Raw genomic sequence first — 17,597 nt, 5'->3', positions numbered from 1 at the left:
ACCATAAGTCCAGCTTGAAACCAAACAGACACAAAAATAAATGAACACAAAGACACACAAAGACACACACACACACACACACACACACACACACACACACACACACACACACACACACAATAATACTCAGGTTAATGTGAACTCTTTCACACTGAACATGGTGATATTTGGTAATTCAGTGTAACAGCTTTAGATGCAGTAGTTTATCTGCACATCAACAACAAAATACAATTTTAATAATGTCCTCCAACCAAACTGTATCCGAAAAAAATAACCTCCATCTACTGAACAAGATCAGAACCAAACACACTGTGCTTCAATAACAATCACACGCCACAGTAATTTCATCTTTGTTCATTTTTGTAGATCTTAAACATTATTTATTGATTAGTTTGTATTGATTATTTATTGATTACACTTGCAACCTCTTAAAATTAAAAATAAATCCACTTGTGAGTGTGAGAATGACAGTAAGATTGGGGGAATGCAGTAAAGACGTTTCCATACTTAGAGGACACTTTGCATTGGCAGCACATGCTTCAGTGCTCTGGGAGTGTTTATAGCGCTGTGACTTTCACACTTCATGACTGAGAGCTGCTGCTACAGAAACTTCACCCACAGCTACCATGACTTTGATCCCCATCTTTATCTGGACACTGATCCTCTGGACTCAAGGTCAGACACTGCTTCATATTTTATCTCTACAATGATGTGTTCATACAAATACACGTATTGTTCCTGTTCTAATATTTCAGTTTCATGCTGCATTATTGTGTATTTTTACAGAATGCAGAGGTCAAGTCACAGTAACTCAGACTCCTGCAGTGAAATCTGTTCTTCCAGGAGAAACAGTCACCATCAACTGTAAAACCAGTCAGGCAGTGTATAAGAGCTCAGCTGGTGAACAATTATTCTGGTATCAGCAGAAACCTCTAGAAGCTCCTAAACTCCTCATTAAATTTGTAAATCAGTTACAGTCGGGTTTTCCAGCTCGTTTCAGTGGCAGTGGATCTGGATCTGATTTCACTCTGACCATCAGTGGAGTCCAGACTGAAGATGCAGGAGATTATTACTGTCAGAGTTACCATTATATCAGTAGCACCGACCTGTTCACACAGTGATATAGAGTCGTACAAAAACCTCCCTCAGTCAGATAGTAGAGAAACTGCACTGCTGCAGCTGGAAACGACTGCAGGTGCTGAGTTGGAGGATGTGATACGACACAATGACACTTTTTTTGGCTTATTGATTTATTTATATATACTACCTCCATATGATCAAACTTATATTCCATTTCCATGCAGATAAACACACTCACACACACACACACACATACACACACACACAAACACACAAACACACACACACACACACACACACACACACACACACACACACACACACACACACACACACACACACACACACAGATATATTCAATAGACACAATTTGCGGCCTTATTTGTATAGCACATTTAACAATGGATATTGCCCCAAAGCAGCTTTACAGAAATAAATAGAATCCGTGTATACATTTAAAATTTATAAATTAGTCCCTAAATGTATTCATATTGTTATGCTTTATGAACAAGTCAGCCATGAAGTGACAAACTAAACTAATTGACATGATTTGAAGAAGAGACCATGTGAGGTTTTAATCTCAAAAAGGAAACCTTCCTCATCTAGCTGACAAAGAACATCAATTTATAATACTTCAATCATTGTTGAGGATATCAACTGATGGTCCACTGATGAAAACTCTGATATAAACCTGCTCATGGTGATTGTAGTCCTAAGCAATTGTATCAAACAGTTTATATTAATTACAGTCCAGATCCATATAATGGTTCTTGTGTTTAACCCTCTGCTGTAACCTCATGTTTTTTTAAACTGTTTATGTGGAACCTTCAAGAGGTAGTGCATCAGGATGAATCAGGCAGGTCCAGAAAGAAAAACGAGACAGAATCACTGTAACATTAAGATCGTGTTTAACTTGGAATGGAAGGTGGGAGGAGAGAGAGAGAAAGAAAGAGAGAGTGACAGGAAAAAAGAGGGAAACATGGATTCATAGGATTATTATCCTTATTGCTACATAATATTTGAGAACAAAAATGCAGTATGAGTAGAGTGCAAGTAAGGACACTGGCAGGACTACAATAGCTATGACAGCATAACTAAAAGGGACAGCCAGAAGGTAACAGAGACATGAGAGATCCCTTTAATGACAGCCCACCACAACACTGACAAAAAACTTGAATGAACGCATGAAAGTGGGGGTGGAGGGGGATATCAATACATCCCAGTTAAATAAAACAGTTTATAGTTCAAGTCAAAAAGTAAAATATAATAACAATGATCCCTCCAGATCTGCTCCTTTACCTCTTTTTCCTGAGAGAAACCTGTTAACAAAAGGTTTGACTCAACAAATATATTTTTAACCCCTTAGCCTTCAGCGCCGCACCAGGCGACCGACATCCCATTGTTATCAGGTGTTAATGTTTAGCAATAGATTAAATAGAAAGGGACAAGAGTAACCATGACTAATTATACTTTATTCTAAAGCTCTAAGCCTCAAACATCGCTTTCAGATCACTGTTTTTTTAACGGAAAACGTATAAGGAATGTATTTGCTGAATGTGTGTAAGCAGTCCCTGACCGGGAATCGAACCCGGGTCGCAGCCGTGGGAGCGCTGCATCTTAACCACTAGACCACCAGGGGACCGTAAGCAGTACACACAACAACATGCATAAAAAATTCAGTATTTTTATTGTAATAACGAGTCACAAATGCATTCACTGCTGTTAATCCTGGTTTATTAGGGGAGATAAGGGTCCACTGAACAACATGCCGTAAAGCGTTTGTGCTCCAACCAAACAATAGTGTTGTAATTTAGATGGTTATTGTTTTGTCTAAGTCACAGTACTTCGGTTCGTGTATTGTTTGTATATTTTAGGGAATAACTTTCGCATAAAAACTGCCACCTTGGTGGTAAAAAAAACAAAACAAACATATATGGTTGGTAGAATATAGCATTTCAAAACAAATGAGACCACCCACTAAAAAAAATAAAATACAAACAGTAAAAGAGGCAGAATCTCGGGCTTGAGTGTTCACTCTATAGGCAGGTGTCATCACGTTCTGCTCTGCATCACCTTTCATTTCAAACCTTTTATTTACACAGGTAACATTAAGGAAACAAAATGATTGATGGAAAATGTAGCCAATGAGTGCAGGATTCTAACGATATATGGGAGGTTTTTATTCTCCATGTGACTTGGACTTGTAGATCTGCATGGGGATGGAAAATCTGAGCCTGTTTTACATCTGTAAGTTACAATATATCTCCCTTTACAGTTTTATACCATGTTATACGTTTTATTGCCCGTTTGTATTTATAAGAGAAATGCGTGAAAAGTTTGAGTGTGTGTGTGTGTGTGTGTGTGTGTGTGTGTGTGTGTGTGTGTATGTGTGTGTGTGTGTGTGTGTGTGTGTGTGTGTGCATTGTTGGGATTGGAATGGCCAGACACAATATGAATGGTCATGACTGTAAAACAATAGCTTGTCTGGCTACCTGGTTATCAATATTAATGCCAAATCAATATCAATAGCCCCAAACATGTATAACAAAAGACAGAATAGCTAGAATCTTGAACATTAAGGGGAGGTCTGATATTGGCATATAGTTGGACAGCTGACAGGGGTCATGTTTTTTAAATGAAGGGTTTGATAACTTCCAGCATGCATGATTTAGGTAGATAAACAGTGTTAAGGGAAGAATTTATTTTTTTATATTTTTATAACGTTTAATTGCTTATGGAATTATCTAATTGCTTATGGAATTATCTGTTCAGGTAATGTATAATAAATTATATAGATCATAAAATAATTAGACCCTATTTATGTGTAACTGTCTCCTTTCACTCAGTAGCACAGAGCAGTGAAAGGAGAGGGAGATTTACATGAAGACGGCTGAATGATCCTCTTTCTCCCAAAATAAAGCACCACTTTCACCAGATGTTCAACTTCCTTCAGCCAAACACACTGAAGCACAACACACAGCACTGAATGTACAGCTAAACACACTCTCTCATCACACTGATAATGACTACTAACTCTAATAAAACACACCCAATGTCCAAAATGAAGCTTTATTTCAGCAGAGCAAAACTACAGGAAGAGCAACAGGACAGTGAAGAGAGTAAAGACAGGAATATCAGCATTGTGTAGAATTAAAACTCTATTGTAGATGGATGTGTGAGCAGCTCAGTGTTTAATTCTATCTTGGAGCTGTTAGTCTTCACACTGGCTCTTTCTGAACGTGACCGGATGATTGACACTGTCATGGGAGACGGTACAGACAAACTCCTCCCCCTTTTCCCAGAGCGCTTTGCTGAGGGTCAGGGTGCTGCTGCGTGTGTAACCGTCCTTCTTCTGTTCTTCAGGGCTGGTTAGAACCCCTTCGTTCACCACTGAGCCGTCCACTGTCCAGCTCACCGTCGCCCCCTGTGGAGAGTAGGCAGACAACAGGCAGAGCAGCGAGGCCGGTCCCTCAGAGAGCTGCAGAGACGATGGATGGAGCAGAGACACGGAGGGCTTCACAGTGGGACCCTCTGGAGAACAGAAAACACAAAAACACACATTTACACAAAGATACACAACATTTCCTCATTACTGCTTCTTCACATCACTGCAGTCACGTAGATTTAATCAGCAGGAGAACATTTACGAGCTACTCGTTATATTGTGAAGCGACTCTGACTTTAATCAGCTTTATTCTGTTTTAGTCACTTCTTACTGATATGTCATAGAAAGTGCTCCCTGTGTGATAGTAGAAAATGAAACTGATGACAGAAATTCTCACTGTTTTACAAACACACAGCAGCATTCGTCTTTTTTTTTTTCTATTAGAACAGAGACTTCAGAATAATGTACACAATACTGCAGATATGAACCAGTGAGCAGGTTTCCACTCACCAACACAAACACACTGGAGATTTATTACATGTTTAATATTCACTCATTTTTTATTCATTTTTAATACAGAACTTTAACGGTTAAAGTGTTTACAACTTATTATTGATGAATATACACACAATATAATTAATCTGAATTATGTATAAAGTATTGAGTAAATAATTAAGCAAAAAATATGTAAATATATATTTATATTGTATACATTTTAGTGTTTTATAAGTAAAAGTGACTTACTGATGCTGAGTTTTGTTCCTCCACCAAAAGTGACCCACAGTGATACATTTTAATGAAACCGTCGTACAAAAACCCCTGTTGCACTACAGTGAACACACCTGCAAGCACACACACACACACACACACACACACACACACACACACACACATACACACACACACACACACACACACACACACACACACACACACACACACACACACACACACAGAGACACCTAAATCTGGAACACAGTATACTGTACAAAATGCAGAAGTCTGGAGGAGAAATAACCCCAAATGATAGATTAGTGAGGAGATTTGTCTCTACAATAAGTAACTACATTTACATGATACATAAAGACGGTAAAGAATAACGTTATAATGCTGGTCTCCTTTAAATATCCTCTGAAGTCAGTCTGAATCCTGATGGAATTAAAGTGAAAGCCTGAACTTCTGTCATTTTTCTACATTCACTTGTAACCTCAATATTTTCCAAGAAATCTCTCATTGTGACTGAGTGTGAGAATGACAGTAAGATTGGGGGAATGTATTAAAGACGTTTCCATACTTAGAGGACACTTTGCATTGGCAGCACATGCTTCAGTGCTCTGGGAGTGTTTATAGCGCTGTGACTTTCACACTTCATGACTGAGAGCTGCTGCTACAGAAACTTCACCCACAGCTACCATGACTTTGATCCCCGTCTTCATCTGGACACTGATCCTCTGGACTCAAGGTCAGACACTGCTTCATATTTTATCTCTACAATGATGTGTTCATACAAATACACGTATTGTTTCTGTTCTAATATTTCAGTTTCATGCTGCATTATTGTGTATTTTTACAGAATGCAGAGGTCAAGTCACAGTAACTCAGACTCCTGCAGTGAAATCTGTTCTTCCTGGAGAAACAGTCACCATCAACTGTAAAACTAATCCGGCAGTGTATTATCACAGCTCTTATGGCCACTATTTGCACTGGTATCAGCAGAAATCTGGAGAAGCTCCTAAATTCCTGATTAAATTTGCCAATCAGTTACAGTCGGGTTTTCCAGCTCGTTTCAGTGGCAGTGGATCTGGATCTGATTTCACTCTGACCATCAGTGGAGTCCAGACTGAAGATGCAGGAGATTATTACTGTCAGAGTTTCCATTCTATCAGTAGCACCGACCTGTTCACACAGTGATATAGAGTCGTACAAAAACCTCCCTCAGTCAGATAGTAGAGAAACTGCACTGCTGCAGCTGGGAGCGACTGCAGGTGCTGAGTTGGAGGATGTGATACACACAAACACACAAATTCCTATTTAACAGACACAAATCTTGTGTCTTTTTCATTGATTTGTGTCTTTGTGTTTAATTTCTTGGTTTTAAGAACTTTTGGGAGCAGAACACAAATTAAATTAAGCACTTTGTTTTCCTGGTCAGAAAGTTATTGACTTTATAATGCTAATGTTGAGCTCATATTGAGCTGTGATTTTTTCCTACAGAGTGTCATCATTTTCAATTATTATAAATCAGATTGCACTAAAGAGTGGAAACCCATTGTGTGTGATTTGTGTATGATGTGCATCATCAATAATGTAAAATAATCATGTATACTAATTTAAAGGCTTTTATTTTTATTTAGCAGGGATACACACACTTAACACATATTTATTTAATAATTAAGCAGAAGAGTTGAGTTACACTGAGGAGTGTGTGAGCTCAACCTTCCAGCTTAGACTCCAGTCTGAGGGGAAGCCCTTGTAGGCCACAAATACACGAGTGTGATCTTCTCTTATTGCAGCTTCACACTGGATGGGTGACACCTACACACATACACACACAGTTTAGACAGGAATGGACATCTGTCAAGCTTCCAGTCTTCATTTTATCTCACTGTGTGTGTTTCACATCACTTTATATCTTACAGAGCAGAAGTGTGTTCAGTGGAGCATCACAAACGTTTCACCTTCCATTCAAATACTTTTATATTTTAGATCTATAATGATTTTTCTCTGGTTACTGCATGTGGAAATTGAATGGTAGTGAATATTTACAGTAATATACACAATGACGTCTATTTTGTTTCATTTAAATTAAAATGAGCTGTAACACTATGATCTGATGGGTTTTGTTTTATAATATCAAAGAAAAAATTATTAACAGAAGAATATTGACATGAAAAATAATAAGATTAAAGTGCATTTGGAGACAAAACACAAACTATTTATTTTTTTTTTTTTTACAGTTTATATCACTAATCTGAACACACTCCATTTCAGTCGTTAATCTGAACACACTCCATTTCAGTCATTAATCTGAACACACTCTATTTCAGTCATTAATCTATACACACTCCATTTCAGTCATTAATCTGGAAACACTTTATTTCAGTCATTAATCTGAACACACTCCATTTCAGTCATTAATCTGAACACACTCCATTTCAGTCATTAATCTGAACACACTCCATTTCAGACATTAATCTGAACACACTCCATTTCAGTCATTAATCTGAACACACTCCATTTCAGTCATTAATCTGAACACACTCCATTTCAGTCATTAATCCTTACACACTCCATTTCAGTCATTAATCTGAACACACTTTATTTCAGTCATTTATCTTAACACACTCCATTTCAGTCATTAATCTGAACACACTCCATTTCAGTCATTAATCTGAACACACTCCATTTCAGACATTAATCTGAACACACTCCATTTCAGTCATTAATCTGAACACACTCCATTTCAGACATTAATCTGAACACACTCCATTTCAGTCATTAATCTGAACACACTCCATTTCAGACATTAATCTGAACACACTCCATTTCAGTCATTAATCTGAACACACTCCATTTCAGTCATTAATTTGAACACACTCCATTTCAGTCATTAATCTGAACACACTCCATTTCAGTCATTAATCTGAACACACTCCATTTCAGTCATTAATCTAAACACACTCCATTTCAGTCATTAGTAACCAGGTTACTTATGGCCCACAGACAGTTTGGTTACTCCACTAAAAGTGATCCACACTGATACAAACAGGTTCAGTGTCTGTAAATAAAATCTCTGCTGCTCTAAACTCACTGCTCTCTCCATCATTTACACGTCTTATTACAAAACAGATACACGACACCAACTTCTGTTCACATCAGCTGATCTCTACACACACTTTCTGCCTGCTTTTATTCCTTTTTACTGATTTTTCTTCAGAAACACTGAAATGAATCAGTCAAAACTGAAGATGCAGCAAGTGTGTAAGAAACACAAATATATTACAAAAAAAGTAAAATCTGAACAGACACAAAATGTAGACCTGCAGTTGTTCAGGTTTTACCCATAATGCCTCAGTGAGTAAAAATGCTGATGCACTAATGAGAAATTTACAATATACTGTATGAGTGTGTGGAGCTGAAGTGAGAATAATTCCTCCAGTCCTTTTGTAGACTGATAAAAAAATGATCAAATGATATAAGTCCCACAAGAATCTAGACATGGAAAGTATGTGTTTACTCACTGCCAACATGCTGCTTCTTCAAGTGAACCTTTTTTTGTTATTTCAACCGAATATTCACAAAGTGAAACGAGACAACGTTTCTCCAGAACCCCGGTGTGACATTACACAACATAACGAGACATCACACAACACAGAGCTAAGGACTTAAATAAGATGTCCTAGTCAAATAGGTGGTAGCTCAGTGGTTAAGGCTTTGGATCGGAAGGTCACAGGTTAAAATCCCACCAACACCGAGCTGCCACTTAACCCTCCCCTGATCAGATGTAAATCTTTCTGGATAAGGGCATCTGCCAAATGCCATAAATGTAAAAAAAAAATGAAAATAAAGTGTATCATGTGCAACTTGTGTGATTTGTGAACATAAACAAAAACAGCAACAGCAGCAATCAAGAAGTTTAAAACAGCATGTAAACAGTATAATATGATTATAATATAATATGGGTGGTGGTTCCACCATCAATCCAATACAGTAGGAAACTCATTAACATTCAGTACAAACAGAATACAGTTAAAGTTTCTACTTCTTTCTCTCAGTCACTTCATTCTGCATTTAAAACCTAAATTCAGAAAATCTCCATCTGACCACAGAAGCATAATTCACACAATAACTGTGTAGTAGTGTGAGAATGACAGTAAGATTGGGGGAATGTATTAAAGATGTTTCCATACTTAGAGGGCACTTTGCATTGGCAGCACATGCTTCAGTGCTCTGGGAGTGTTTATAGCGCTGTGACTTTCACACTTCATGACTGAGAGCTGCTGCTACAGAAACTTCACCCACAGCTACCATGACTTTGATCCCCGTCTTCATCTGGACACTGATCCTCTGGACTCAAGGTCAGACACTGCTTCATATTTTATCTCTACAATGATGTGTTCATACAAATACACGTATTGTTTCTGTTCTAATATTTCAGTTTCATGCTGCATTATTGTGTATTTTTACAGAATGCAGAGGTCAAGTCACAGTAACTCAGACTCCTGCAGTGAAATCTGTTCTTCCTGGAGAAACAGTCACCATCAACTGTAAAACTAATCCGGCAGTGTATTATCAAAGCTCTTATGGCCACTATTTGCACTGGTATCAGCAGAAATCTGGAGAAGCTCCTAAACTCCTGATTAAACTTGCCAATCAGTTACAGTCGGGTTTTCCAGCTCGTTTCAGTGGCAGTGGATCTGGATCTGATTACACTCTGACCATCAGTGGAGTCCAGACTGAAGATGCAGGAGATTATTACTGTCAGAGTTTCCATTCTATCAGTAGCACCTACCTGTTCACACAGTGATATAGAGTCGTACAAAAACCTCCCTCAGTCAGATAGTAGAGAAACTGCACTGCTGCAGCTGGGAGCGACTGCAGGTGTTGAGTTGGAGGATGTGATACACACAAACACACAAATTCCTATTTAACAGACGCAACCATCATGGCTTTTACTTTGATTTGTGTCTGTGTGTTTAATCTGTTGGTCTCCAGAACATTCTGGACCAGAACACAAATTACATTTAGCAGTTCGCTTTCCTGGTCAGAAACAGTTTATTAAGATTATCTGTGATTATTTCCCACAGTGATTTATCACCTTTTATAATGTTTCGAGCATGTAGAATAAAAAATAAAAAAACATATTTAATGTTAAAACATATTTAAAGTTCAGTATTAATAGGGTTAAATTTGCATTAACAACATGGAGGCCATCAGGAGTCTTTATCATGAATAATCAGGTAAACAGATACTGAGACAGATGCAGTGGTGATTTGTGTATTTAGTGCATCATCCATAATGTAAAGCAATCATATTTACTGATGCAAAGGCTTTTTATTAATAATTCAGAGCAGGACATTGCAGTGATACACACATGTAACACATATTTAGGTGATAATTAAGTAATATGTGTAACTGTCTCCTTTCACTCAGTAGCACAGAGCAGTGAAATGAGAGGGAGATTTACATGAAGACGGCTAAATGATCCTCTTTCTCCCAAAATAGAGCACCACTTTCACCAGATGTTTAACATCCTTCAGCCAAACTCACTGAAACACAACACACAGCACTGAATGCACAGTTAAACACACTCTCTCATCACACTGATAATTACTACTAACTCTAATAAAACACACTAAATGTCCAAAATGAAGCTTTATTTCAGCAGAGCAAAACTACAGGAAGAGCAACAGGACAGTGAAGAGAGTAAAGACAAGAATATCAGCATTGTGTAGAATTGAAACTCTATTGTAGATGGATGTGTGAGCAGCTCAGTGTTTAATTCTATCTTGGAGCTGTTAGTCTTCACACTGGCTCTTTCTGAACATGACCGGATGATTGACACTGTCGTGGGAAACGGTACAGACAAACTGCTCCCCCTTTTCCCTGTTTTCCCAGGGCTGGTTAGAAACCTTTCATTCACCACTGAGACATCCACTGTCTAGCTCACTGTCGCCCCCTGTGAAGAGTAGGCAAACAGCAGGCAGAGCAGTGAGGCCGGTCCCTCAGAGAGCTGCAGAGAAGATGGATGGAGCAGAGACACGGAGGGCTTCACAGTGGGACCCTCTGGAGACAATAAAAGATAAATATAATGATTTTTATATTTTATATGGATCTTAAAAAGAGATTAGGTGACATATGGAGAGTTTCACAAAGTGACAGAAAAGCAGAGAATTTCTAGAAGCAGCTCTCTCCTCTTCACATCAAATTTTTTTATTTTAAAGAAAAGATCTATTTATTTATGAAACCCATAGCCATTGTGGTTGCACAAACCAATGCACTGTTAGTGTTGGTACCAAGCCCGCATAATTAGGGGGGGGGTATGGGGGGGGGGGTTGCGTTAGGAAGGGCATCTAGTGTAAAATGTGACAAATCAAATTTGAGGATCACAAATCTGATTTTCATACCGGATCGGTCGAGGCCCAGGTTACCAACGACCGCCACAGGTATCGTTAGCCAATGGTATCAGTGGAAATTGGGCTACTGTTGGCCGAAGGAGGAGAAGGAGAGGAGGTAAAGGTCTACAGAGATGGCAGGAAAAGAAGAAGTGTAGAAGAATGGAGGTTAGAGATGGTACATTAAATGATGGTACTATGGCTGGAGAAAGGTAGATACTGTATGTTGTGTGTTTAGGAGACCAATTGGAAATGGAGAATGGCCAGGAACATTGGAGGTGGGTTTAAACTGTTCTTTCATGGTGTGGATGGAAAGAGAAATGGTGTAGGGATGATCCTGTAGTAAGAGTTTAGTAAGAGTGTAGTGGAGGTGAAGAGAGTTTCTGATTGGGTGATGAATGTGAAGCTGGAAGTTGAAGGGGTGATGATAAATGTCATCAGTGCTTATGCTTCACAAATGGGTTGTGAGATGGAGAAGGAAAAATTTTGAAGTGAGTTAGATGAAGTGGTAGATGGTGTACCTCTGAATGAAAGATTGGTGATTGGGGCAGACTTTAATGGCCATGTAGGTGAAGGGAACAAAGGTGATGAGGAGGTGATGGGTAGGTATGGCCTTAAGGAGAGGAATGTGGAAGGGCAGATGGTGGTAGATTTTGCTAAAAGGACGAAAATGGCAGTGGTGAACACTTTTTTTAAGAAGGAGGATCACAGGGCGATGTATAAGAGTAAAGGAAGGTGCAAACAGGTGGACTATATTCTATGTAGAAGATGCAAACTGAAGGAGATTAGAGACTGTACGGTGTTGGCGAGGGACAGTGTAGCTAGACAACATCGGATGGTGGTCTGTAGGATGGTTTTGGAGGTGAGGAAGAAGAGGAGGAGAGTGAGGACTGAAAGAAGATTAAGATGGTGGAGACTGAAAGAGGAAGACTGTAGTGTGAGGTTCAGGGAAGAGGTTAGACAGGGGCTCAGTGGTGGTGAAAAAGTGCTGGATGATTGGGCAACTACTGCAGAAGTGATAAAGGAGACAGATAGAAAGGTACTTGGTGTGACATCTGGAAATAGAAAAAGGAAGACAAAGAGACATGGGGTGGAATGAGACAGTGCAAGAAAGCATAAGGAGAAAGAGGTTGACAAAACAGAATTGGGATTGACAGAGTGATGAGAAAATGGATGGAGTATTTTGAGCAGCTGATGAACTTGGAAAATGAAAGAGAGAAGGTTGGATGGTGTAGAGATGGTTAGGCAGGAAGTGGATAGGATTAATTAGGAGGAAGTGATAGCAACAATTAAGAGGATGAAGAGTGGAAAGTCGGTTGGACCAAATGACACCGGTAAAAGCATGGAGATGTTTAGGAGAGATGGCAGTTGAGTTTTTACCCAAGTTGTTTTTAACCAATGTTTCGGAAGGTGAGAGGATGTCTGAGGAATGGAGAAGGAGTGTGCTGGTACCGATCTTTAAGAATAAGGGAGATGTGCAGACCTGCAGTAACTACAGGGGAATAAAGTTGATCAGTCACATCATGAAGTAATGAGAAAGAGTAGTGGAAGCCAGGCTAAGAGAAGAGGTGACCATCTGTGAGCAACAGTATGGTTTCATGCCAAGGAAGAGCACCACAGATACATTATTTGCTTTGAGAATGTCATTGTGTGTTTGTGGATTTAGAGAAAGCATACGGCATGATGACGAGAGAGGAGTTGTGGTATTGTATGAGGAAGTCTGGTGTGTCAGAGAAGTATGAGAGGGTGGTGCAGGACATGTATGAGGACAGTGTGACAGCAGTGAAGTGTGCAGTAGGAAAGACAGACTGGTTCAGGGTGAGGGTTGGACTGCATCAAGGATCGGCCCTGAGCCCTTTCCTGTTTGCAGTGGTGATGGACAGGTTGACGGACGAGGTCAGACATGAGTCTTCCTGGACTATGAAGATATTGTGCTTTGTGGTGAGAGTAGTAAACAGGTGGAGAAGAGCCTGGAGAGGTGGAGGAATGCACTGGAGAGAAGGGGAATGAAAGTCAGTAGGAGTAAGACAGAGTACATTTGTGTAAATGAGAGGTAGGGCAGTGGAGTGGTGCGGTTGCAGAGAGAAGAGGTGGAGAAGGTGGAGAAGTTCAGGTACCTGGGGTCAACAGTGCAAAGTAATGGAGAGTGTGTTAGAGAAGTGAAGAAATGATTGCAGGCAGGGTGGAGTGGGTGGAGAAGAGTGGCAGGAATGATTTGTGATCTCTTGCAGAAGGGTATCTGCAAGAGTGATAGAGAAAGTTTTTAGGACTGTAGTGAGACCTGCGATGTTGTATGGTTTAGAGACAGTGGCATTGAGTAAAAGACAAGAGGTGGAGCTGGAGGTATTAGAGCTGAAGATGTTGAGGTTTTCATTAGGAGTGACGACGATGGACAGAATTAGAAATGAGTTTAGAGGGACAGCGCATGTAGGATGTTTTGGAGACAAGGTGAGGGAGGTGAGATTAATATGGTTTGGACATGTGCAGATAGGCGGTAGGAGAATGCTGAGGATGGAGCTGCCAGGAAGGAGGAAAAGAGGAAGGCCAAGGAGGAGGTTTATGGATGTGGTGAGGCAAGATTTGCAGGTAGTTGATTTAAAAGAGGCAGATGTAGAGGACAGGGGGTGTGGAGAAGGATGATCCTCTGTGGCGACCCCTAATGGGAGAAGCAGAAAGAAGAAGAAGAAGATCTATTTATTTATAAGAATGTAACATTATTATTTTGTAGTGAATCTGTATTTATTTACAGTACATAGTATAAAAATAATTATGATAATCCATGAGATTTTATTAGAAGTGGGCACTTACTTTTAATAATTAGTTTTCTTCCTCCACCAAAAGTCCACCACAGTGATACATTCCAAAGAAGCCATCATACGAAAACTTCTGCTACATTACAGTGAACAGATGAGAAACACAGAGTTTGAGCTACCTCCAAAGATTCTCTATTGGGTTCAGGTCTGGGGAATGGCTAGGCCACGCCAGAACCTTGATATGCTTCTTACAGAGACAGTCCTTGGTTATCCTGGCTGTGTGCTTCGTGTCATTGTCATGTTGGAAGACCCAGCCTCGAACCATCTTCAATGCTCTAACTGAGGAAAGGAGGTTGTTCCCCAAAATCTCGCAATACATGGCCCCAGTCATCCTCTCCTTAATACAGTGCGGTCGTCCTGTCCCATGTGCAGAAAAACACCCCCAAAGCATGATGCTACCACCCCCATGCTTCACAGTAGGGATGGTGTTCTTGGGATGGTACTCATCATTCTTCTTTCACCAAACAGGTTTAGTGGAATTATGACCCAAAAGTTCTATTTTGGTCTTATTTGACCACATGACTTTCTCCCATGACTCCTCTGAATCATCCAAATGGTCATTTGCAAACTTAAGACGTGCCTGGACATGTGCTGGTTTAAGCAGGGGAACCTTCCGTGCCATGCATGATTTCAAACCATGACGTCTTAGTGTATTACCAACAGCAACCTTGGAAACGGTAGTCCCAGCCCCAATGAGGTGAGATCTTGCATGGAGCCCCAGTCCGAGGGAGATTGACAGTCATGTTTAGCTTGTTCGATTTTCTAATGATTGCTCCAACAGTGGACCTTTTTTCACCAAGCTGCTTGGCAATTTCCCCGTAGCCCTTTCCAGCCTTGTGGAGGTGTACAATTTTGTCTCTAGTGTCTTTGGACAGCTCTTTGGTCTTGGCCATGTTAGTAGTTGGATTCTTACTGATTGTATGGGGTGGACAGGTGTCTTTATGCAGCTAACGACCTCAAACAGGTGCATCTAATTTAGGATAATAAATGTAGTGGAGGTGGACATTTTAAAGGCAGACTAACTGGTTTTTGAGGGTCAGAATTCTAGCTGATAGACAGGTGTTCAAATACTTATTTGCAGCTGTATCATACAAATAAATAGTTTAAAAATCACATGTTGTGATTTCTGGATTATTTTTTTTTAGATTATGTCTCTCACAGTGGACATGCACCTACGATGACAATTTCAGACCCCTCCATGGTTTCTAAGTGGGAGAACTTGCAAAATAGCAGGGTGTTCAAATACTTATTTTCCTCACTGTGTGTATATATATATATATATATATATATATATATATATATATATATATATATATATATATATATATATATATATATATATATACATATATATGTATATATACACAATTATGCACTTGTAACCACTTGATCTTTTCCAAGAAATCTCCCATTGTGACTGAGTGTAAGAATGACAGTAAGATTGGGGGAATGCGGTAAAGACGTTTCCATACTTAGAGGACACTTTGCATTGGCAGCACATGCTTCACTGCTCTGGGAGTGTTTATAGCGCTGTGACTTTCACACTTCATGACTGAGAGCTGCTGCTACAGAACCTTTACCCACAGCTACCATGACTTTAATCTTCGTCTTCATCTGTACACTGATCTTCTGGACTCAAGGTCAGACACTGTTTGTTATTTTATCTCTACAATGATGTGTTCATACAAATACACGTATTGTTTCTGTTCTAATATTTCAGTTTCATGCTGCATTATTGTGTATTTTTACAGAATGCAGAGGTCAAGCAACATTAACTCAGACTCCTGCAGTGAAATCTGTTCTTCCAGGAGAAACAGTCACCATCAACTGTAAAACCAGTCAGGCAGTGTACCGGGACTCATCTGGTAATCGTTTGCACTGGTATCAGCAGAAACCTGGAGAAGCTCCTAAACTCCTAATTAAATTTGGGGATGTGCTACAGTCAGATTTTTCAGCTCGTTTTAAGGGCAGTGGATCTGGACCTGATTTCACTCTGACCATCAGTGGAGTCCAAACTGAAGATGCAGGAGATTATTACTGTCAGAGTTACCATGATATCACTGGCTACTGGTTCACACAGTGATATAGAGTCGTACAAAAACCTCCCTCAGTCAGATAGTAGAGAAACTGCACTGCTGCAGCTGGGAGCGACTGCAGGTGCTGAGTTGGAGGATGTGATACGACACAATGACACTCTGTGGGGGAGAAGAACCACATCACACTAACTCACACCTCACATTAGAAATCTCTAATTAACCATAATACCACACTATACACACACTCCATCACACCACACTGTACACACTACATCACACCACACTACACACACTACATCACACCACACTACACACACTCCAAAGTAAAATAAAGTAAAGGAGTTTGTGCTCTGAGTTGTACTTAAGTAAAAAGTAGTCATTAGTACTACCTGTTTTAGTGTCACGCTGGTAACTGGACCTCATGTCTCATTAATATTAGGGCTGTCAATCGATTAAAATATTAATTGTAATTAATCACATAATTGACAAGTTAACTTACAATTAACACACATTTTTTTCTGTTTTAAATTACCTTAAATCAATACTTTTCAAGTTTTTAATACTCTAATCATACGCAAACGTATGTTTATTATTAGTGAAACCATATACAACACGGAGCATGAAGACAAATATTTTTGTAAATGTTTTAAAGTAATGATGAGGATGATGGTTTCCACACGGACGGTTAATACGGTGATACTGGAGAAACTGAACCTCTTCTAACTTTCATAGTGATTATATAATAAGAGAATATTCGGTGTGGTTTATTTTAAAGTAGACACGTCTGTGAGACAAATATTTACTGAGATTCAGGTTGTTTTATTTACGTGTCTGTGTAGAGAAATGACAGAAATGACACAGAGCGCCCCCTGACTTGCCCCACTATTATAACTTTGCCTTGACAAAGACAAACAACACAAAACATTATAATATTTCAAGCAAGAATTAATTATAAATCAGATTTTATCTAATGGCTCCTACACCCCGGCCCCTAATTGTGTGCATGGGTACCGATTATCATATCATATAAAGGAGCCTGATACAAGCATTTATGCATACTACTAAGTGGAGGTTTTAGCTTCTCTCTCATTCAGTTCTTTCTGCATTTTAAACCTAAAAGCATTTTACAGAAAATCTCCATCTGATACGATAAACCTTTAAAAATTTG

General features: G+C 39.4%; 2 long non-coding RNA genes across 2 annotated transcripts in view; both read right to left on the bottom strand.

The window, feature by feature from the left end:
• Nucleotides 1-16,815, bottom strand: part of LOC310729190 — a 159,883-nt gene extending 143,068 nt beyond the window's left edge. The window contains exon 1 of the long non-coding RNA XR_014534486.1: nt 16,733-16,815. This is a non-coding gene — a long non-coding RNA (uncharacterized lncRNA). The remainder of the gene's footprint in view (nt 1-16,732) is intronic.
• On the bottom strand, nt 4,136-5,352 carry LOC310729172. Its single transcript, XR_014534466.1, has 2 exons — nt 5,210-5,352; nt 4,136-4,611 (listed from the first exon to the last, which is right to left on the bottom strand). It is a non-coding gene; the product is annotated as an uncharacterized lncRNA (long non-coding RNA).
• Nucleotides 16,816-17,597: the final 782 nt, after the last annotated feature.

The sequence above is a fragment of the Silurus aristotelis genome, assembly GCF_946808225.1.
Source record: "Silurus aristotelis genome assembly, chromosome: 7".
NCBI lineage: Eukaryota > Metazoa > Chordata > Actinopteri > Siluriformes > Siluridae > Silurus > Silurus aristotelis.
Note: the sequence above shows the minus strand (reverse complement) of the source record. Positions and strands in the feature narration are given on the sequence as shown.